The sequence below is a fragment of the Protopterus annectens genome, chromosome 10.part0 (assembly GCF_019279795.1).
Source record: "Protopterus annectens isolate FY-2018-M chromosome 10.part0, PAN1.0, whole genome shotgun sequence".
Lineage (NCBI taxonomy): Eukaryota > Metazoa > Chordata > Ceratodontiformes > Protopteridae > Protopterus > Protopterus annectens.
In genome coordinates this window covers 1456125512-1456148858 of record NC_056744.1, presented here as the reverse complement: position 1 = coordinate 1456148858, position 23347 = coordinate 1456125512, and the positions used below count along the sequence as shown (strand labels likewise).

General features: G+C 41.3%; 1 protein-coding gene across 1 annotated transcript in view; it reads left to right on the top strand.

Annotated features, from left to right (window-relative positions):
* The window catches only part of RNF11 (ring finger protein 11), a 320888-nt gene that overhangs the window by 258162 nt on the left and 39379 nt on the right, over positions 1 to 23347 (top strand). The window lies entirely within an intron of this gene.

Sequence of the window (23347 nt, the reverse complement as noted above, 5' to 3'; positions counted from 1 at the left end):
GAGACTTAGGTAGGGTACTCAATCCCAGACCTACAGGTGGTCACTAGGCAGAAGAGACAATGTTGAGAAACCTTGAAGAGCTGAAGGACATACTTTCTTGCGTCTTTATGGGAAGAGGCGTTTTCCAAAAATGTTAAGATTTGGTCCCTAGGTAGGGTATGTGGCGGGAGACTTAGGTAGGGTACTCAATCCCAGACCTACAGGTGGTCACTAGGCAGAAGAGTTTCTTGCGTCTTTATGGGAAGAGGCGTTTTCCAAAAATGTTAAGATTTGGTCCCTAGGTAGGGTACTCAATCCCAGACCTACAGGTGGTCACTAGGCAGAAGAGTTTCTTGCGTCTTTATGGGAAGAGGTGTTTTCCAAAAATGTTAAGATTTGGTCCCTAGGTAGGGTATGTGGCGGGAGACTTAGGTAGGGTACTCAATCCCAGACCTACAGGTGGTCACTAGGCAGAAGAGTTTCTTGCGTCTTTATGGGAAGAGGCGTTTTCCAAAAATGTTAAGATTTGGTCCCTAGGTAGGGTATGTGGCGGGAGACTTAGGTAGGGTACTCAATCCCAGACCTACAGGTGGTCACTAGGCAGAAGAGTTTCTTGCGTCTTTATGGGAAGAGGCGTTTTCCAAAAATGTTAAGATTTGGTCCCTAGGTAGGGTATGTGGCGGGAGACTTAGGGTATGTGGCGGGAGAATGTTCTGGTAAAGATCAAACAGGACACGTCAAGGACAATACTGATTGCACCAGACTAGCTACGCCAGCATTGGTACCCCCTCTTGTGCAGTATGATACTGCTGGAGCCATGACACCTACCTCAGACACTTTCCTTGCTGTCCCAGCAGGCGGGCCAGATTCTGCACCCTCAGCTTCAAACCCTGAACCTTGCAGCCTGGCTAATTCCTTGAGCTCTCCAATAGCATCCCTCAGTAAGGTGCTAGATGTCATTCTGGAAGCAAGGAGGCCTAGTGCTAGAAAATCATATGCTGAAAAGTGGAAAAAATACTGTTCCTGGAGCCAGACTCAGGGGATGGGCACAACGGTGCCCAGTTTGTCTCATATTCTTCAGTACTTAACAGAAATGCTCTACAAGGGCCTATCCTTCTCGTCAATTAAAATTCATGCCTCTGCCATTTCAGCACATTATAATACTGAACCACCCATGCTCTTCTCTCACCCCTGCTAAAGCAATTCCGCAGAGGGACCAAAAATTTAAGACCCCCCCCCCCCCCACCGGCGAGCCCCTACTTCAACCTGGGACCTTAATTTTGTATTGGAAAAGCTCACTCTCCCTCCATTTGAACCAGCTGCAACTGCAGAGTTGAAATTCCTTTTTTGGAAAACAGTCTTCCTTCTAGCCATCACTTCAGCAAGACGAGTGTCTGAATTACAGGCCCTCATGGCAGTGGAGCCCTTCATTATCTTCCATGCAGACAGTTTCCCTCAGGACCAACCCTTCATTTATGCCCAAGGTGATGTCTAGTGTGGCCCTAAATCAGTCCATTCATTTGCCTACTTTTTTCCCAAATCCACAAAACAAAGGAGAACAAATACTACACTCTTTGGACGTGCACAGACAACTTAGATTTTATTTGGACAGGACTAAGCCTCTCAGAAAATCTGAACAGCTGCTAGTTGGCTTTGCTGCAGGGGCAGAGGGGAAGGTCATTTCAAAGCAAACCATTTCTAAATGGATAGCCCATTGCATTCATTTCTGCTATAAGCACCATGGAAAACCTACCCCACAGGAGATTAGATCACATTCCACCAGGGCTGCATCTACCTCTACAGCCTTCCTCAGAGGAGTCCCTACCAGGGACATCCTAGAAGCTGCTACCTGGAACTCTGTACATACCTTCACCAAGCATTACCACATGCCTATTTTTTCTAAATCCAGAGCTGGTTTTGCCACTGCAGTCTTGCAGGGCTTAATAGCTGGCTCTAATGTTCTCTAACTTCCTCCTCCTTTCCTTAGCTTTGGGAATCAACCCAAATGTGATGACTGCAACAGTGAAACATGAAGGACATAGTACAGCTGTGTACACTTACCATAAATGTAGATGTTCGACTGTGTTCACTGTTGCAGTCCTGGTTACCCTCCCTCCAGCCCCCTGACTTCTCTTGGCTCTACCTTTCCTTCTTGTTTGGTATATTTAAGCTTTCTGGTGTATTTGTTTTTTGATGGAGGTGTAACATAACATATAATTGCTTCCCATTGCAGGGGTACTTGACATCTGGGGCAGAAAATGATGTAATGGCGTCAGCTGCATGTTGTATACACCTGACGTCATGGAAGAAGAGACAGCATCTGATGCAGGAATCCAAGACTCTGGTATTCAGGCCGGCTGAGGGTTACCTACAGGCAGATAACCCAAATGTAATGACTGCAACAGTGAATACACTCGAACAACTACATTTATAGTAAGTGTACACAACTGTACTTTTGGTATGTGAGCCACTACCTAAGGCATGAACCTGTATGTTACACCTATGTCTAACATTTTGGAGTAGCTTTCTTGTATCTTTTATGCAGGGTCTGGCTCTTCCATTAAAGTTCACTTAGCAGCTATTTGTAACTTTTATCAAGGCCAGCATTCCACTTCATAAGCCTCCCTTAAAGTTTGCAGAATCTTCCATAGGACAGTTTTCTTATGTCCATTGTGTTAAATCTCCAGATGCTTCCTGCAATCTGTATTTTGTTTTGAAAAATCTTATATTTACGCCATTTGAACCTGCTGTTACAGCAGACCTGAAGTTCATTTCTTAGAAAACCTTATTCCTAACTTGTATTGCTTCAACAAGAAGGATTTCTGAACTCTGTACATTATGTTCTGAGCTTCTGTATCTTTTGTTTTTCACAGACAGTGTCCATGAGAAGCAGCCTATCATTTATACCAAAGCTGGCCATAACTTTCAGCATGTATCAATCCATAGAACTGAGAGTGGTCTTTTCTTAACTAACAAAATGAGGAATATTTCCGTCATTGCTTGAATGTGTAGATTCAGTAAGAATTTTACCTGGACTGAATGAAGCTCTTTAGAAAGGACCAACAACCCATTGCTTCTAAATCTGTTTAGCTGTCCGGATTATTCATATCCCAGTGCTGCAAGAGCAGTAGCCATTTCCCAAGCTTTTTTTGAGAGAGCATCAGTGGATGACGTACATGCTGCTACAGCATGGTCATCATTAAGCATTTTCATGAAACATTACAAGCCGGACTATGAAGGACATACCCCAATTAAGGACACTTTACCTTATGGTAAAGACAAAGGTTGTGGGTTGTTCTTTAAACCAGTGGTTGTAGAGAATGACAAAGGTGATTTTAAGTTATACAATTACACTAACCATGTATTGGACAGAGACTGTGTAGAATTATTCTCCAAGGGGTTTAGTTTCGTACCCAAAAGGAGGGGTAATTTAGTCAATAGTATAATAGACTTGAAGTTATTTACCCGAAAATTAAATTTGAAAATATTATATCAGAGTAACACTTGGGGTAATTTAGGGTTTGAAAACAATGGGTTGTCCAAACCAAGTACCTATAATCCTCCTATGAATGAAAAAATAGCAATGTTTGAAAAGGTCACTGAAAATGATTTTAGGGATGCCTATTATAAATATGATCGGAAAACTAGTACAAAGAATAATTTATCCAAACAGGAGGAACTTACTTTAGGTAGGATTTTGGCTATGAGGAATATTAGAGTCATGAAGCCCGATAAGGGCAATGGCATTGTGATTGTGGATAACAACGACTATGTAACTTACATGAATACTATGTTGATGGACGATACTTACATAGAGGTTAGTTGAAACGAGATTAATATAGCCAATGGGAGGATAGATACCACACTGTTTGATATGCTTTATCAAGGTGAATTGGATGAAAAAGAATGGCAATTTCTACAGAATGAATTTCCTGTTATCAGTGGTATTTTTGGCATCCCTAAAATCCATAAAGGGTTGGACAACCTAATGTTTAGACCAATAGTAGATGGCAAGCGGAGTAAGACGCATTTTATTAGTAAATATTTGGACCATCATTTAAAGCCAGGAATTGCATTTTTTTCTTATATTCTCAAGGATTCTTGGGACTTTTTGGGTAAAATAAAGAATGTGGAGTTGAATAAGGATGATATTTTCATCACCTTGGACGTATGTAATTTATACACAGTCATACCTCAGGACACAGGATTGGAGTGGTTGGAGGAACAATTATATTATACCAACCTATATGAACAGAACAGTATTAATGTCATAGTGAAACTTATGGGGATTGTATTAAGAAACAATTTTATATTTTTTGACGGGGCTTATTTTAAACAGGTTAGTGGTGTAGCTATGGGGGCAGCCTGTGCCCCGGGGTTCGCCAATTTTGTGTTAACCTTTTGGGAGATTAATTACGTGTTTAATTCAGAATTTAACCAATATATTAAATTTTACGGCCGGTTCTTAGACGATTTATTTATTATATGGAAAGGGGATAAAAGTATTTTGGATAGGTTTATAGAATATATTAACAACAATGTATCATTTTTAAGATTTACACATTCTATTAATGAAGAAAGTATTAATTATTTAGATATTAAGTTAACTTATGATAGGGTTAATAAAAAGCTGATGTCCAATATATACAGAAAGTCCACTTTCTCAAATTCATATTTACACTTCGACAGCTGGCACCCTCACCATCAGAAAAAAGCAGTCGTAAAAGGACAGATGGTGAGGGCAGCAAGAATGGTCAGCGAGGAAGTGGACTTCAACAAGGAAATTGAATTTATTAGTCTCTTATTTGTCAACAGGGGTTATCCACCTGAATTGTGTGGAAATATAGCCAAGGAAGTGGTATATAAAAGGAAAAAAGGTATATACAAATCTATTTTACTTAGTAATGACCTTAACCCCAAGGAAAATGATTTAAATAGAGCTGTAGAAGTGAGTAAGTTTATTCGTAACAACATTCCCCTATATATTACCACTTTTAATGGTATTTCTTCAGATATAAAGGACATAATTAATAAGAACTGGAAATTGATTAGTTCAGATAAAACTTTGGGGGACATGTGTACAGGAAATATACAATATGTATTTAGGAAGGACTTGTCCTTCAAGGACATGTTTGAAGGCATGAACAACAACACAGGTAGTGAGTCCTTTAAACCGGTGGGTAACCACAAGTGTGGTAGATGTTCAACTTGTAAATATATGATTAATACAGATAGCAATATAACTATTAATGGATATAATATGAGGATTAAACAGTACATCAATTGCTACACAAAAAATGTTGTTTACATAGCTAAGTGTCAACAGTGTGAGGGATTTTATGTTGGCAAAACTAGTAGACAACTCAGGGCAAGGGTTAAAGAACACTTAATGAACATTAAGAATAATAAATTAACAAATGCCCTGGCTAGACACATCGATCAATTTCCAAATCATTCCTTTATGTTTTTTGGAATTATTCATCAACAGTTCGATTCACAAGGGAAGGTTACTAAGTATAATTTAGATGTGTTAGAATTAAAGTTACAGATTTTACTTAATGCCAACCACAACCCCGGTTTAAATGAATTTATTAGTATTAAACCTATTTTATGGATGAAAAGTATTAAGGGGTGTTAGTGGTTGGGCATTTATGGATCATCACATGTTTAATATATACATAAGTTAAAGAATACAACATTGTATACTACACAGAATATATAACCTTTGTTTACACTGTAATTGCATATATTTTTAAGAATTTTGGAATTTTAAAATGTCGAACAGAGACTAATAATATCAATGAGTTTTTACATTACATAAGGGACAACAACGGAGCTTATAATTAATCGAATTGGTTACTCTTAACAATTCATCTACCACATTGGTATAGTTTTGAACATCATATTATACATTATGTGTTGATATTATCTATTTTGTATCTATTATTTATTATATATTTTATATTTATCCCCTCCATTATTATTGTAAATATAGTCATTTTATATATATTTTAATTATTTTATATTATACATTATTGATATTTATTATATTATTAATTTTTAATATTTGTATATTTATATCTTATTATACGTGGTTACATACATATATATATTTTATATATTTTTTATATATATTTTATATATATTTTTTATATACAAATAGCTGACCTACACAACATGAATTTATAAATTATTACACCTAAATTATTACACCATTATATAGGTTTTATACGTGTAACTTCATTTGTTAAAACGTATTTGGCTTTGCATAATTTATGGTTGTATTTGATAATAGGTTTAGGATTGGCAAGTACTTGAATGAATTCATAGGTAACATATACACATATACATGTTTATATATTTTTATACAAATATTTTTATTATATGTTTTTAATACATTTACCATGTGATTATATATATATATATATATATTTTTTTTTTTTTCACATGGTGTTTTAGGTACCGGCGGCATGTGTTGTATTATTTTTGTAATTTAAGGGTAATTTAATTTCATCTTACCTAATTTCATATTACCTTTTATTCATTTATATTTGGTATTGTATTCGTGTGTTGCACAATTGGTCATAACCATCATACAATACAGTATGAATAAGTTTTTTATGCAATATGCATAAGGGTAACCATAGGGGCAAATGTTTGTCATTTTTTACAATATGATACAGGTGGGTCAAGGTTACTTTTTTTACTTTTTTTACTTTTTTGTTTTTGTGCACATTGTAAATTGAAGCATGTGTTGTAACTCACTGTTTAATTCAGCTCAATTTAATGTAACCCAACTTAATTAATTTAATTATATTAATGCATAGTGCTTTAATATCATTGGTTAACAGGTCCAATCAGTTCCTTAGGCATTTATATTTAAAGTTTCAGTCTACATTCAAATGTGTTCTGATGAAGTTCGTTTTGTGAACGAAACCTAGGTCGACGTTTTTATTTTATTTGTGTGTTTTTTTGTTCAATAAAAACCTTTGGAACGTTTATGGACCTGGATGTTCTTGGAGAGCTGAATACTTGTGAGCTGGCTGTTCGACGTATTTGTGGTGTATCCGCTTAGATTTGTGACACCTTCAGTGGTTATATACTTGGTGTATACATTTTTTCCTGGTTTTGGTGAATATTTCCGTCATTGCTTGAATGTGTAGATTCAGTAAGAATTTTACCTGGACTGAATGAAGCTCTTTAGAAAGGACCAACAACCCATTGCTTCTAAATCTGTTTAGCTGTCCGGATTATTCATATCCCAGTGCTGCAAGAGCAGTAGCCATTTCCCAAGCTTTTTTTGAGAGAGCATCAGTGGATGACGTACATGCTGCTACAGCATGGTCATCATTAAGCATTTTCATGAAACATTACAAGCCGGATGTGATGTCCATTTCTAAGTTATTCTTGAGTGCCATGTTCATTTAAAGCATTCCTTCATAGTATCACCCAAGGAGTTGATCGTCGGACTGTATCCAAAAGGTGCCATAGATGAAACTCCCCCTGTCAGGTATGAAAGTTGCATAATTACCGTAACACTAAATATACACGGACACCTCCATCACCATTCCCACCCACCTTCCTGTCACAGGCCCTAATGGCACCCTCTTGGTTGAGGTTCTCAGTAATGCTGCTTTAGGGTAGTGATGTGGGATTTTAGTGGTCTAGAGTGGGGTCTTTAGCAGCTAGGAATTATGGATAAGGGGAAGTATTGGAAAGCCAGGGAAAATGTTTAGTTGTTGAACTGACTAAATCCTGAAGGTTTTAGTCAAGGTGACAAAGGCAAAAGTGTCAACTCAGGTTTAGCATTATGATAAGTAAGTATCTTTAATTTCTGATCATATTCTTTGCTTGGACTAAAAATTGTCCTTTGATATTTGCTCATTTTTTCATTTGTAGTAACTCATTTCCTAACAGGTTTAACACAGGTTTATCCTGTCATCTCCTGTATTACGTATCAGTTTCCTCCCTTCCTAGAAGTATCATTTTGTTGTACTCTTCATAATATTGATGTCAATGTGTTTTGTCACTGTAGCCAGGGAAATTTTTTTAGTTGCAACTAAGCAAGAATAGTCATCTACAAAGTATAGCTGTTTCATTCCTTGGCCTTCTGGTTCTAGTTTTCAGTGTTTCTGTCTGTTTACCTTTCAAGGCGTTTCATCTCTCACACTCTAGGTTATCTAAAGGTTTGCTTTCTCCTTTCCAGCTGTGAAGTTTAAGTATAAAGTTGTAAGTTATCGCTTAGTCTTGATTGTAGGTTGTACACGATTTTCAGTGTTGACATTTCTTTTGCAGTTAGTTCCACTGCTACTAAAGTAGAACAAACTATAAATTATAAATTTTTATAGCTTTTCTACATTGTGATTCCAGCACACTATTCATGTTAAAAAATCTTGCCTTTTGAAATTTACATTGAGTAAGAACCACTTTGTCCAGATTTTGAACAAACCTTTCAGATATGAGTGATGTCCATGAGGTTATGATCATTCTCTTTACTTTATACCATTCTTAATGGCAAGAGGTACCAGATACATCCATAATGTGGAGGGGACCAACCATAAGTTGGCCATATTTGTTGACACTCCAACCCCCAAGAACCCACAGGCACATTGCAACTTCATTGTTCTGTTATGTATTTGTTGGGTTTTTTACTCCCCCCCCCCCCAACACACACACACACACTGCCTGACAACCAGTAGCACTCCCATGATCAGTTGGATTCAGTCATGCCTGTCTTAGGATGGAAGCTTGATTGCAGAAGGCTGTTATCCAAGCAGCCATTATTTTGTTATGATGGTTTAAATTCTGAAACCCTTGTAGCTAATGTGCACACTTGCTGATGTAAGGCCTTGCTGTGCCTCTCTTCTGTCAGGTGAATGTGCACACTTCTGCAACCCCCCCCTCCCCCCTCCCAGAGGTACACCCCTTTGAAGATTACTGCATGCACAGATGGGCAGTGCCAAGTGTACAACTCTTGTCCATATTGCTGTATTCTTGTTTCATATGCCAGTTGGTACTGCAACAAAATGACCCCCCCCCCCCCATGGAAGTGTGAGCCAGTGTCAGCTGCTGAGGTCAGCTGTCCTCTGACAGCTCCACTAGCCCTGGTCTAGTAAGTGAGCATGTGTCTTCTGGTAACTTGATTTTGAAGGTCATTTCTGTAACTTAGCACTGCTGCTCTTTGCAGCAGTGGATCAGCTGATCATTTTAGTCTGTGTAACTGCTCTGCACTGATAGTAGAAGATGGAAAGAATGTGGAGATATTCTATAAAGAAAATTAAGTCCAGTGCACACTACTGAAATGCAGTCCAGTTAAGTATGATTCACCAAGTCCATTTTGTCAAACTGTTCTGTCATCAGACAGCTCAAGCTGGTGTGAGCCCTGTTTCTCTCTCTCTCTCTCTCTCTCTCTCTCTCTCCTTGCTAGAGAGACCCCTCCCCCCAACTAAATGTGTACTGTGAGGGTATCCACCTCTGTAATCTGTTTTGAGGGCATACCACCTTTTGGAGGTTTATGTTCTCCTTGAGTGGTGGTGATGGTAGTACAGGTTTCTTGACTTAACACTTGGGCAAAACAGATTTGATAAACCATATTTTGTTAAAATACTCTTTGACTCCAATGATGCTTCAAAGGAAAATATCTATTGTAACAGTTTTATTTATACTAAACATTTTACCTAATTTATTTTGTTTGATGTGTAGGCATTTAAGGGTAAATGTATTTGTTTCTTAAGCCTGTATTTGTTTTATATGCAGTTGTATTTATGCATATACATAAATGCAAAACTAGAAACTAGGAAATGTTATTAGAACTGCTTATAAATAATACTATAAAAATAGATCCTGCCAAACTTACATGGTAATGTGTTTCTGAAAGTGTCAAACTGTAATTCATATTCTGGCTTATTTTTTATTTTTATTTATTTATTAGCTGAGCAGGATCTTTTTACAAGGGTGACTTAGGAAGTGCTATTTTAAGTGAACTTGCTTAGAGCTGTACAATATGCAGCTAAAGATTTCAGAAGAGAACTGACCTTTGGAGATTTCCTCTTCATATATCCCTGACTTGATACAGTTGTGACTTTTTCTCATTTTTTTTACTCGGGGGCCATGCATGCTTCTGGCCAGTGCATGCCATGACATCCTTAACCACACCAAGAAGGTACACAGTCCATATGCTTCTGAGTTGTTCTCTACTGCCCTCAGCACTCATAGCTCATTTCTTACATTTTCAAAGGAAAGTTCCTATATTTGCTGGTTTAAATTCAGAAATCATCTAGTGTCTTGTGGTCATTATATCAGTAACAAAGGCTTGTTGCTACACTGCTTGTAATGCCTAAGAAGGGAGTGTCACATGAAGCATTGCCATAGGAAAGTGGGAGACACTACTGGATGATGGCAGTTGTTGATGTTGAGGTTGCCCTGCACGCAGACGGGGGGGGGGGGGTCCCCATCTGATTGCAGGTTAGTCAGGGTATTATCAAAGGTAGTGTGGTAAGTGAGTCAGTGACTACAGCACTAGTCAAAACTTCTTCCTGCAGAATCTACGTATGAGGTGGCCTTTCATGCTTTGCAAGTTCCTTTTTGATCAGTTAGGGATCAAGTTCACAACTGTTGCTGGCCAGCAGCAAGAGGAGCACAACAGGTGCATAATCAGTACATTTCTAGCAAACCATCTTATTGGGTGCAGTCTAGTTCCTCTGTGGCAACTCACTGATGTTTAAACATCTTAAGAATTAATGTGCCTAGCCATCTTATGTGGATACATTCATCTTTTGTTTCCATTGACGGATGAATGGTAATTATGTGACTTGAGCAATTTGTTCCCAGTCTCCATCAGATCATACAAGACTCAGTAACTAGAATCAAGGAGACTATTTATGCAAAGAAGAAAGTCAAACTAATCAGTACAAAAAAGCAACTTCAAAGATATTTAGAGAGAAATACAGGCAGAGGGACCTGGATATGGAAAATTTCATAGTACAAAAATAAGAAAACAAAGGGGGAATATAGTAACATCAATTAGATTTTAAGACCGGTCTCCTAGGGAAGGATCCAGAGCATCATCATTTTCCAAATCTTGTTCTGATGCCTTCTGCTCTGCATGTTGCTCCTTAATCTGTTGATTCTGGGTCAAAAGTGAAGCAATGGATCATTTACAAAGTGAATGGTTTAGCATGGAGAATCAACACAGGCAGTGTTGCAGCATGATGAAATTCTGGGTCAACAGATTAAGGAGCAACAGGCAGAGCAGAAGGCATCAGAACAAGATTTGGAAAATGATGATGCTCTGGAGCCTTCCCTAGGAGACCGGTCTTAAAATCTAATTGATGTTACACAGCAAGGGAAGGAGCAGAATACAATGGCAACTTTGATACAGGTAATGTTGTGTAATGATGGGCCAGTAGGTTCCCGTATGAAGAAGCAGCAGATGAAGCAGGATGAATTGGAAGATATGTCACATGCAGATTTTCTAGAACCTTCTGAAGAATATTTGTCTGAAGGTGAGAACAAAAAAAAGATAAAAATTATGCTTTTAATCCAGAAGAAAAGTGTTAAGGGGAGATTTGTTTGATTTTAATAGCAAGAGAGAGAGAGAGACACACACATTAAGACAGATGAAAGAAATAGATTATAGAAAGTAAATAAGACCCAAAATGTGAGAAAATTGGTAAAAATAGATGAACACAGTACTCATTCAGGACTATTAAGAGAAAGTCATATGATGTAACAGAAATAATTACTATGCAGCTAAACTATTAACGGATAAAGTGTTACCAAAAAATGGAGAGCAGCAAAGGAAAGGAAGAAAACAAGTACAATGCCACTATGGAAACATTGATTAGAGAAAACTATAAAGCAGTTTAAGACAAGAAGTATCACTGTTCGAAGAATATAGAAAAGGGCAGAGAGATTCAAAAATATTTATAAAGACATGCATGATAAAAGCAATGCACAGTACCAAAAACAGACCAAGATTTATTATATGCTGTTGCCAATAATAAGCCAAAACTGTAATCACAGCCAAAAAAACTTTGAAGGTATACAGATAAATATAAAGCAAAAGTACAAAATAAGCAATTCATCGATGACCCAAAAAGATTTATAGAGTTGGAAAACAAAGCAAAAGGAATAGAAAGAAGCACCACCAAGAAAGAAATACGCACATTTCAGAGATGAGTATATGAAGACCCTGTTGAACATAAATATGCTGAATGGAGAGAAAAATTTAAATATACAGTAAAGAGCTCTAATGTAGAGGATATGAAATGGGATGAAGTAACTATTGGAGAAACTGAGACAAAATTAAGAAGTTACTAAAATTTCCTAAACAGAAAACACCAGGTCCAGACTTAGTACCTAACTTCTGGCTTAAAGCATTAACATCTTTACACAAAGATTTAGCCCGAAGTAAGAATTATTTAAATACACAGCCTGAACAGACACTAGCCTGGTTAAGAAGAGTAAAAATGATATTCCTCTTTGAGTGAACCCACAAGCCATCCTAAAATCTGTAGACCAATAACTTTCCTTCCAACAATATTCAAACTGTGTACTGGAATTGATGCAGACAAGGATTAATAGTCATTTAGAAAAAACTCAGTTATGGCAATAGAAGAAATGAGTAACAAAATGAAGTCATATGGAACAAAGGATCATGTGTTGCTAAATAAAGCCATAATAGAGAATTGTAAAAAAAGGATAAGAATTTAAGTATGACGAGTATATATTCCAAAAAGACATGAAACAGCATCCCACATTTATTTGTAAAGGAGTGGCCATGAAACAGTGGCAAACCAATTTGCAGCTAGAATCATAGGTTTTTATTAGGCTAACGACTACAAGGTCCTTTTTAAGCCTAGCCATGTATCCCAAATATCTGATACCCTTGATAAGTGTAAGCAGGGGCTTGGGAGATGAACCATTTACAGGTCGCTTGTGTTCATTAGAGAGACATAGGTGCTAAACCAGGGATGAATTTCCTGTTCCCCATCCAATTGTCCAGGTTGCACTTGAATTGGGTTAGGAAGGAACTCTGCTTCACATGGAGGGAGGGCCTGTTCCAGAGACGGGGTAGTCTCTGGGATACATACCTGGCAGTCCAGCAGATCCTATTTATATCACATGCAAGACCTTTAGAATGTGTAATTCTGGTGCTCTTTGTTTTGTGGATATGCAGGAGGTCTGACAATGCCTTGTATGCAGGGAATAGATCTCCCCTCAAAAGCCTGTAGGAGAAGGAATACAAGGATAGGGCCTTGAGGCAGTCTGCTTAGGACATTTTACTTATGCCATGCATTCTTTTAGTGAGGAACCTCTGTGGATGTTCCATTTGTTGAATGTGTCTGGTTAGGTACATACCAAAGGGTCATTGTACTCAATGATAAGTCTTATGAATGCTGAATTCAGTGGAACTGTGACTTCCTTGGACTTGGATGCCATACCTTTGTTTATAATTTGCTCAACATAGAATGATTTCCTCACTACTGTAGACACGTGATGGTCAAAGGCTAGATTACTGTCTATATGTGTTCCTAAGTCCCTGGCTATTGGGCCAACTCTAAGGGGGTGTGCTGTCAATATGATAGTTACCCGGGGTGGATAACTTCCTGAAGGATACCATTATGCATTTCTTGGCATTTAGTTTTAGTCCATGGCTCTGACACCAGTTGTTTGTTTGTGTCAGCCGTTCTGGAGAACATTTGTGTCTGTGTGGGATTCAGTGACAGCTTCTAATATGCAATCATCTGCAAATCTGGTCAGCCAGAGACCATTGACATTGGCTTTGACTTCAGAGAAGTAAATGCCAAAAAGAAGCAGTCCAAGGACAGATCCCTGAAGGACTCCACTTGTGACTGGCCTCTTTGTAGAGGTGGACTCTCCAGTTCTAACTTCCTGGGTCCTGTTGGTGAGCCAGTTGGCTATCCATTGGGTGATATTTATTTATTTTGTTTATTTTACATTTGTTTACCGGGAAAGTCCAACTGAGTTAACACCCAATATCACTGGAGGCCCGGGGAGAAAAGCTCCACAGTAGTAAACAATTCATAAGAATTACTTGGACATGGCATTTCTTTTTTATATACAATGGAAGAAACATGACATAGATGTAGTAGTTAAAGAACTAACATAGTCAATAATAATATATCCAGATTACAGCTGGCAGTAGAATATAAAGTAAATGTTTACTGTTAGTAATAAGAAATTAATTAGTATAGGCAAGTTATGATATAATCAGATTTGGTTCAGTAGTATTAGTAAAGATGAGAGTAATGGAGAAATGAGGGAGAGAGAGGTCAGGATGAGAACTGATGTTCATCGTGTTTCACTGTTGCAGTCATTACAATTGGGTAATCCTGCTGGCAGGCTATCTGCAGTCAGCCTGAGTTCCAAAGTCTAGGTCCGGCGTCGGTTGCTGTTGCCTCCTCCCTGACGTCAGTGTGCCAGGGGTATAAAAGATGCAGCCGGCGCCATTTTCTTCAGTCTTTCTTGCCGTGCGGTGCCCGAAGCAAAAGCAGTTTGCAAGTGCCGGTTGGTCGACTCCTGAGATTTTCAAATTCGAATTTTAGATCTGAAGTCTTCATTAAAGCTAAGTACCCAGTTGGGGAAACTTTTTTCTTGCTCCAGACCGATGTCAGAAAAAGTTAATAATTGTATTTCTTGTGGGAAGCAAATACCTCATAAGGATTTTAATTCTTACTGTATTCCTTGCCTAGGCCCTGACCACGACGTTGCTAGTTGTCGGTTTTGTGCTAGATTTAACCAATGCACTATTAAGCGTCGGTACGATTTTGCATTTCATTACTTTGGCAGAAGATTTAATTATATAATGCTGTTGGAACAGCCGACTACCGGAGTTTATAAAAAGCGCAAAGAAAAAGAAAAGGACAGGCATCCGAGGTCCAAAACCGACGACGAGGCTTCCGCTAGTCCTGTTGCCGGTTCGCCGGTTCTCAGTGAGGCGCTTTCGCAGCCCCTGATGCCCGCTACCTCAGAGCCACAGGCCGCTTCCGACTCCCACGTGGAGCTGACTAGGCCACTGGAAACTCAAGGTACTGGACACTCAGAAACTATTCCCACAGATGGGTCCGTAACCGCTGAGCAGTCATCAGCTTCTTAGGTTGTTTTCAGGCCTACACAGTTATATGTAAAACCAACTTCAGCTTCAAAGGCAAAGACTAAAGCAGCTCTAAAGACAAAGAAACAAGTACAGCATTCTCCTGGACAGGCCTCCATGCCTAAAAAACAGATGCTTAAAATGGCCGAAGACCTAATTACTTTGATCAGGGGTTCCCATCCCCCTCCTGATAAGAGGCCTAGGCAAGAGATAGAATATGAATCTTTAGATCAGGTTTCCATTTCTTCTGATTCCTCTTCTGAACAGGAATATTTTCTTCCTCCCTATGAGGATTCAGATGCTGAAGAATCTATCCCTTCAGCCTCTCCTCCTGAGGATTATTCTTTTGGAGAGACCCTGCAAACTATGAGGGAGCATTTCCACTGGGAGAGCCAAGATTACTCAGAATCCAAGAAAAGGCTCAGAGACTTCCTTTTATTACATCAGCACAGGCCCCTTGCTATTCCTCCTGTTTTAGATATTGTAGATGATGTATTTTCAGAGTCCTGTCTGTCTCCTGACTCTTTACCACCAGCTCCTGTTAAGCCAGACAGATACTACAGGGTTCCTGATTCACATAAATTTCTTTATAAAAACCCTGCTGCTGACCCAGAAACTATCTCTCAGGGTCCCAAAGGGGTCAAGGCTTCCACTGCAAAAAACCCTATCCCCTCTGATAGGGATTCTAGGGCCCTGGATAGATGGTGGAAAATGATTTATACTTCTGCTACCTTGGCTGTAAGAGCTTTAAATTGTCAGTTTCATATGCTTAAATATCAGCAATATCTTATGTCACTGCTTAAACAAAAATGTTGACAAATTCAGAATGTGCAGAAAACAAAGAAATGCAGGATTTATTGCATGCAGCTGAACAGGTGGGAAAGCATACTTTGCAATGTGGTTTTGATTCTCTAGAGGCCTCCTGCAGGGCCGCTGTTATGGGTTCTGTCATTAGGAGGCATGCTTGGTTAAAAGAACCGAATCTGCCCGAACATGCAAAACTATTAGATGCTCCATTACAGCATGCTACCTTGTTTGGTGTTAAAGCAGAAGAGGTGTTGAAGAAAATGGAGGGCAAAGCTAAATCTATGCAAACAGTCAAGGATTTCTTACAGGTACAGCCTCCCAGATTTAGCAGGAACTGGCCTACAAAGAATTGGTCCTTTCCAGTGTCAGACAGGCCCAAAGAGGCAGATACAGATGCCCCAGAGGCAGATCACAGCTCCAAAGGCTCATACAGGCCTAAACAATGGGGTGCTTCTACCTCCAAAAGCAGAGAGGAAAAATCACAGCCATACAGGAAACAGTCTCAATGACTTTCCCCTGCCAGCACCAAGCACTTATCTCCTGGCAGCTCCTTTGGGGGGAAAACTAGCACTTTTATCACAAAATTGGCACATGATCACCCAGGACACATGGGTCTTAAATATCGTATCACAAGGCTACAGGTTCCACTTTCACACCCTGCCAAGGCCAAACGGTACGCCAGACCTGCCACGCAATCAATGGGCAGAGGCACAAAAACAAGTGTCATCCCTCATGGACATGAGGGTCATTCAGCAAGTACCACAGCAAGAGCAGGGACTAGGATTTTACTCAAGGCTGTTCTTGGTGCCCAGAAAGGACAAAGTCTGGAGACTTCTGGACCTGTCTATTCTAAACACATTTCTGGATATTCCAAAATTCAAAATGTTAACTCTGCAGCAGCTTCTGCCCATGCTGGACAAGAAGGCTTGGCTTGTGACTTTAGATCTAAAAGAGGCATACCTGCATGTCCCAGTCAGACTGTCATGCAGAAGATACCTCAGATTTATAGCTGGCTCAATGCACTACCAATTCTCTGCACTGACCTTTGGCTTATCTACTGTGCCCATGGTCTTCACAAAATGCCTGGCACCAGTAATTGCATTTTGCAGACAAAGAGGAATACAAATATATCCTTACTTGGATGACTGCCTTATTTAAGCAGAAAACAAGGACATTCTACTACAGCATCTGGCATTTGTAAAAAGATTACTAACAGGTCTAGGGTACATAGTAAACGAAAAGAAATCAAAACTCGTACCCTCTCAAGAGATAATATTCCAGGGTGCAAGCTTAAATACAACTGCCCAGATGGCTTATCTCATGCCAGACAAACACAGACAACTGACTACTTATTTCAAAATGTTGGCAACAAAGACCCAGTTATCTGCAAGAAAAATTCTACAGGCTTTGGGCTTCATGGCATCCTGCATTCTGCTAATTCCATATCCAAGATTGCATATGAGGAAACTTCAATGGTATCTAAAAAGTGTTTGGACTCAACATTGCCACAGCCTGGAAACAATAATTACCCTCATTCCCTGCCTGCAACAGGAGTTTCGATGGTGGGCAAAGGCCTGTCACAACAACAGGGGACAGCCATTCACCTTGCCCACAGTCAGGCAGACATTGACAACAGATGCATCAGATTATGCCTGGGGGCCCATATGGCAGGAAAATGTATTCAGGGCACATGGTCCGCAAGTCAATTGCATCTACATATCAGTCAAGAAGAGATGCTAGCTGTTCAAAATGCCCTGACAGCCTTCAAGGATCTACTTCATCCAGGACAACTACTGATAAAGACGGACAATACTACAGTCATGTGGTACATAAACAAGCAGGGAGGCACACATTCCTACCCCCTCTGCAGACTAGCCATGAACTTGTGGGACACAGCACTGACTTACCAAGTACATCTGCAAGCACAATTCCTGCCAGGAAAGATAAATACTCTGGCAGATGACGTAAGCAGGAACCTAATGGATCCCCACGAGTGGAAATTGGATCCACAAGTCTTCAGCATGATAACAAGGAACTGGGGATGCCCGGACATAGACCTATTTGCCTCCCCTCACAACTGCCCAGTACAGAGATTCTGCACAAGGACTTATCACAAGCAAGCATGGAAAGTGGATGCTCTGCCTAAAAATCTAACAGTATATGCCTTTCCTCCTCTGCCTCTCCTCCACAAGGTCAGACAAGAGAAGCCAAAAATGATGCTGATTGCCCCAGACTGGCCCCGCCAGCACTGGTACCCAATCCTAAAGAGCTTGTCTGAATGCCCAACTTGGACATTACCCCAAATTCCTCACTTATTGACCCAACAAGACAGTCAGATACTGCACAGCCAACTCAGGACCGTAAACCTGGCAGCATGGCGGATAATGTAGCCATTCAATACACACCTCTCTCTAAAGTGGTGATGGATGTTATTTTGGAGGCCAGGAGGCCTAGCACCAGAAAATCTTATGCAGAAAAATGGAAGAGGTTCTGTGCTTGGAATCAGGCACAAGGTATTGACACAATTGTGCCAAATATTCCTCAGATTTTGCAATACTTAACTGAGATGCTGGATAAAGGCCTTTCCTTTTCATCAATTAAAATTCATGCCTGTGCCATTTCAGCTCATTACAGTACAGAACCACCTATTTTTTTCTCATCCATTACTAAGGCAGTACCTCAGAGGGGCCAAAAACATAAGACCTCCAAGGAGAGCACCCATACCTGCATGGGACAACCTTCCTTGTCTTGGAAAAACTCACACTGCCTCCGTTTGAGCCAGCCTCTGCAGCTGATATAAAATTCTTATCCTGGAAAACAGCTCTGCTCCTAGCAATAACCTCCGCTAGACGAGTCTCAGAGTTACAGGCACTCATGGCTGTGGAACCTTTTATCATTTTCCATCCTGACAAGGTTTCTCTGAGGACAAACCCTACATTTATGCCTAAGGTAGTGTCCAGTGTGGCCGTTAACCAAACAATTAATTTGCCTACCTTTTATCCAAACCCACAGAATAATGGTGAGAGACTTCTGCATTCTTTGGACATTCACAGGCAGCTACGCTTCTACTTGGACAGAACCAAAGCTTTCAGAAAGACTGAACAACTTCTAGTGGCATATGCTGCAGGATCACAAGGAAAGCCTATCTCAAAGCAGACTATTTCAAAGTGGATAGGCCACTGCATTTGGTTCTGCTATTCACAGCATGGCAAATCAGTGCCTAAGGGCATTAGGCCACATTCAACCAGAGCAGCAGCCACTTCAGCAGCCTTCCTCAGCGGAGTACCAACCAAAGACATCTTAGAGGCTGCAACTTGGAGTTAGTGCACACTTTTACAAAGCACTATCACTTACCTCTCTACTCTAAATCCAGGGCAGGCTTTGCCACTGCAGTTCTGCAGGGCCTCATAGCCTTTCCTAATCCTATTTAGCACCAGCCTCCCAACCTTAGCTTTGGGATTCAACCCAATTGTAATGACTGCAACAGTGAAACACGATGAACATAGTACAGTTGTGTACCTACCATAAATGTAGATGTTCGAGTGAATTCACTGTTGCAGTCCAGGTTACCCTCCCACCATCCCCCTTTTCCTCTGCTGGGACTTATCTGTACTCCTCTACTCTATACAACCTACCTATGGAGTGTATTTGCTTGTAGATGAAGGAAAAGTTGTTTTTTGTGTATGCAAGCTTATTGGCATAATTTAGCCTACCTTTTTAGGGGCACCTGACATCTGGGGCAAGAAAAACAGAAGAAAATGGCGTCGGCTGCATCTTTTATACCCCTGGCTCACTGACGTCAGGGAGGAGGCGACAGCAACCGACGCCAGACCTACACTTTGGAACTCAGGCTGACTGCGGGTAGCCTGCCAGCAGGATAACCCAAGAGTAATGACTGCAACAGTGAATACACTCGAACATCTACATTTATGGTAGGTACACAACTGTACTTTTCTCTTCGTGGCAAGGGGTAGGTAGGGTAAGGAAAAGTGTATGAACAGGTAATTGGATACTTTTATGAGTATGGGAGAAATAGTAGTAGTTGTTCTTTGCTAGCCTAGACTGTTGCATGAGCAAAGCCATGAGTCTGTTAGATAATTTTTTAGTATTTTTTTTAAATTGAGTGGAGCTGATAGGGGTTCTAATAGAGTGAGGAAGTGTATTCCAGGCTTTTGCTATGTGGTGGGAATATAAAGAATTTCCTGCAGCATTTGCGGATTTGGTAACCTGTAGTAGTGTTTTATTTGCTGAGTGAAGCACACATTTATTGGAATAGGGTTGTATAATATTTAGAAGAGGTGGGATTTTCTCAGACTGATAAAGTAGTTTATGTGCCATGATTAACTGATTATAGGTTGAGAGTTGCGGTAGTTCTAGCCAGGATAGTTTTTTTAAGTTGAAGCAATGGTGTGTCATATGTGGAGAGTTTGTGGCAAATTTTGCTATTTTGTTGTAGCATGTTTCTAGTTTATCTAGGTTTGGTTTTTTTTGTAAGATTGATAAGTAGTAAGGCATAGAGTAGTATTGACAGGGGGCGGGTTCTGGCAATAGCTGTTCTAGAACTATATGCTAGAAATTTCTAATTTATGTATAGGGTGCCCATGTTTTGTGTATCTTCTTAATTGTTTGTGATATTGCTACCTGTGATATAGAAGGTGGGTGGGTGGGGTGGGGGTCTGAGGGTCTGGTGGGTTGAAAGATCATGAGTTTGGTTTTGTTAGGGTTATGTATGAGCTGGGAATTGGTTATCCATTATTCAGTTTCAGTGAAGGACTTTTGGGTTATGTCTTGAAGGTGTTGTATGGTGAATGCCGCACATGTAAGTGTGGAGTCATCAGCGTATTGGATAATGGAAGTTACGGGGGTGATAGTGTTGAGGTCATTCATAAAGATACTGAAAGGAAGATGACCAAGGATGGATCCCTGTGGGACTCCTATTGTAACTGGAAGTAGGGGGGGGGGGTCTGATGGTGGCCTGCTAGGTAATTTTGAAACCATATTTGGGCAGAGGGGCTGAGATTTAGGTTGGTGAGAACAGTCATAAGCTTGTCATGGGAAACTGTATCAGAGCCTTAGACATATCTTAAAAGACCGATGAAACTATTTTTCCTTCATTTCTGAATCGATTGATGGTGGTGAAGCTGAGGAGCGTAGTTGTGGTACTATGATAGGGTCTGAAGCCGTGATGGGATTTGGCCAGTAGGTTATTGTTTGTGAGATATTGTAAAAGTAGTGAATGAATGCACCTTTCTATAAGCTTCGATGGTGGAGAAAGAATGGCAGTGGGCCTGTAATTTGTGAGTTAATTTGAATTTCCACCTTTATGTAAGGGAATTGTGAGATTTTTCCAGATAGATGGGACATATTGTTCAAGAATTGACCCGAGAGGCAGTGTATTGCCAGGTAGGTCTCAGAAAACAATCAGTGAGGCAGTCAAAGTTAGAGATAAACTACAGATCTGAAGTAGGAGATTCATTTGTCTGCAACCTGTGGGTTATGGATCCGACATCGGATCCGAACCGGCATGGTTTAACAGCTATGGATCCAAGCTCTCAGCTCCTCCCCTCACCCATAATGCCCTGCTCTCTCTCTACATGACCCCAGATCTTGTTTGCCGCGCTGGTGACCAGATTTGTGTTCCTAAGCTCTTCAGCTAAGTGCAGTTTTCTAGTGTTTACAGTGTTTAAATTTGTAATTTTGTGTGAAAGTTGTGAGAAAGTTTAGGTTTCCCTATTACTTGATTATACTTTTTAGTGTTTTAAATTTAATTTTACTTTTCCCTCCCCTCGCTGGTAGCGTAGTGTGTGTTTGGGCCTGTGTGTGCTTAGTTACTTTTGCTTCTACCCTAGTTTAAGTAACTTTTTTTTGTGTACTTTGGGATGTCTGAACAACCCAAAGCAGTGTTTTCTAAGTGCTCCGAGTGTGGCCATAAGCTTTCCCCGGCTGATGGCCACACTCGGTGAGATGCTTGGGGTTGAACACCTCACTTCTGGATGTTCCATTTGTGCAGGGTTCAACCCCAGGGCATTGAAGGAGCGGAGGTCCAAGCTTGTCTTGGCGGGTCTTTTGCCACCGGACTCGGCTCCGGCCTCCGCTCCTTCGGGGGTAACCGTTTCTACGGTTGTCTCCTCTCCAGCTCCCCCTCCTCCTCCTGGGACTCAACCTCCCTGTAGTGGTTCGGAGGAGAGGGAAGCTAGAAAGAAGGACCGGAGGGAGAAGCACCATAAGCAGCGGGCCGAGACCTCTGTTTCGGCCCCGCCAGCCAAGCGGGCTTCTCCTCCGGCCTCCTTGTCTGCTGGCTCTCCCCCTCCTCGGCTCCGGTCTCCTGTGTGTTTTTCACCGGGACCTGAGGAGGAGGAGACCCGATCTCCATCGAGGCTATCCAGGAGGCACTCAAGGCCTGCCTCGGTAGCCTTGTCGAGATCAACCTATAGCCTGTCAGACGTTGATCTGGACCGGATGATGAGAAGGTTCATCCAGGCCCAGATGCAGATGGGAGTGCTCTTGCCTCCCCCCCCTCTGGGGGGGAGCTCGACCCCTTTTTTCAAGCCAATTGCTCCTTCTCTGACCCGCTACCCGGGTTCGGAGCAGTTGGAGCCGAGCAGCTTTGGAGCCGGGGGTGGGTCGGCGCCGATAGTACTTGGTACTTCGGATCCGACCCTGCCCTCGAGTGCTTCGGATCCGACCTCTCGGAGCCTGGATCCGAGCCTCGGATCCGGGGGGATCAGTGCTCCTTTGGCGCCGTCTGTGTCGGAGCGCACTGTCCCTTCGGATCCGAGTGCTTCGGCGCCGGCTCCGATCCACTCCTCGGATCCGAGGGGGAGCCGATTGTCGGATCCTTTGGTCAAGGTCGGCTCCCCTTCGGCTTTTGATGTAGTGGAGAGGGCCCTGTTGAGGGTCTCCGGACCCCTGGCACTTGCTTCGGCTCCGTCCCGCGCTCCATCTGCACTGGGTCAGGCTTCCACCATCCGGCCCTTGGGACAGCCCGCTCCTTTGCCCCAAGCTGTTCCACTGGAACAGGTCACTGTTTGCGAGGAGTCCTCTGACAGCCCCCCGGAGGATGTTCCCCGCAAACATACGTGCAAAAGGAGGCACATTGACTCCCCCGAGTCTCTCACAGAAGACACGGATTTGGAGGAAGGGGAAGGCTCCCCAAGGTCACCCCCCGAGGATGTCTCATTTGGAGACATCATGGAAATGCTCCGCATAAGGGGGGGGGTGGTCTGCCCCCAAGTCTTCCTCGGACGAGTCCGTGTTCTTGGAGGCATTTGAAGCGGGCCCGTCTACCTCTTGGGTGTACCCTCCTGCCGACCCCCTGGTGGACCTCATTACCACCAGGGCGTGGAAGGAACCGGACACCGTGGAGCCAATCACAAAAAGGCCCGACCGTATTCTCGGTCCCCCGGCTGACCGTGCCCATTCGAGTAAGGGGCCTCCGGTAGA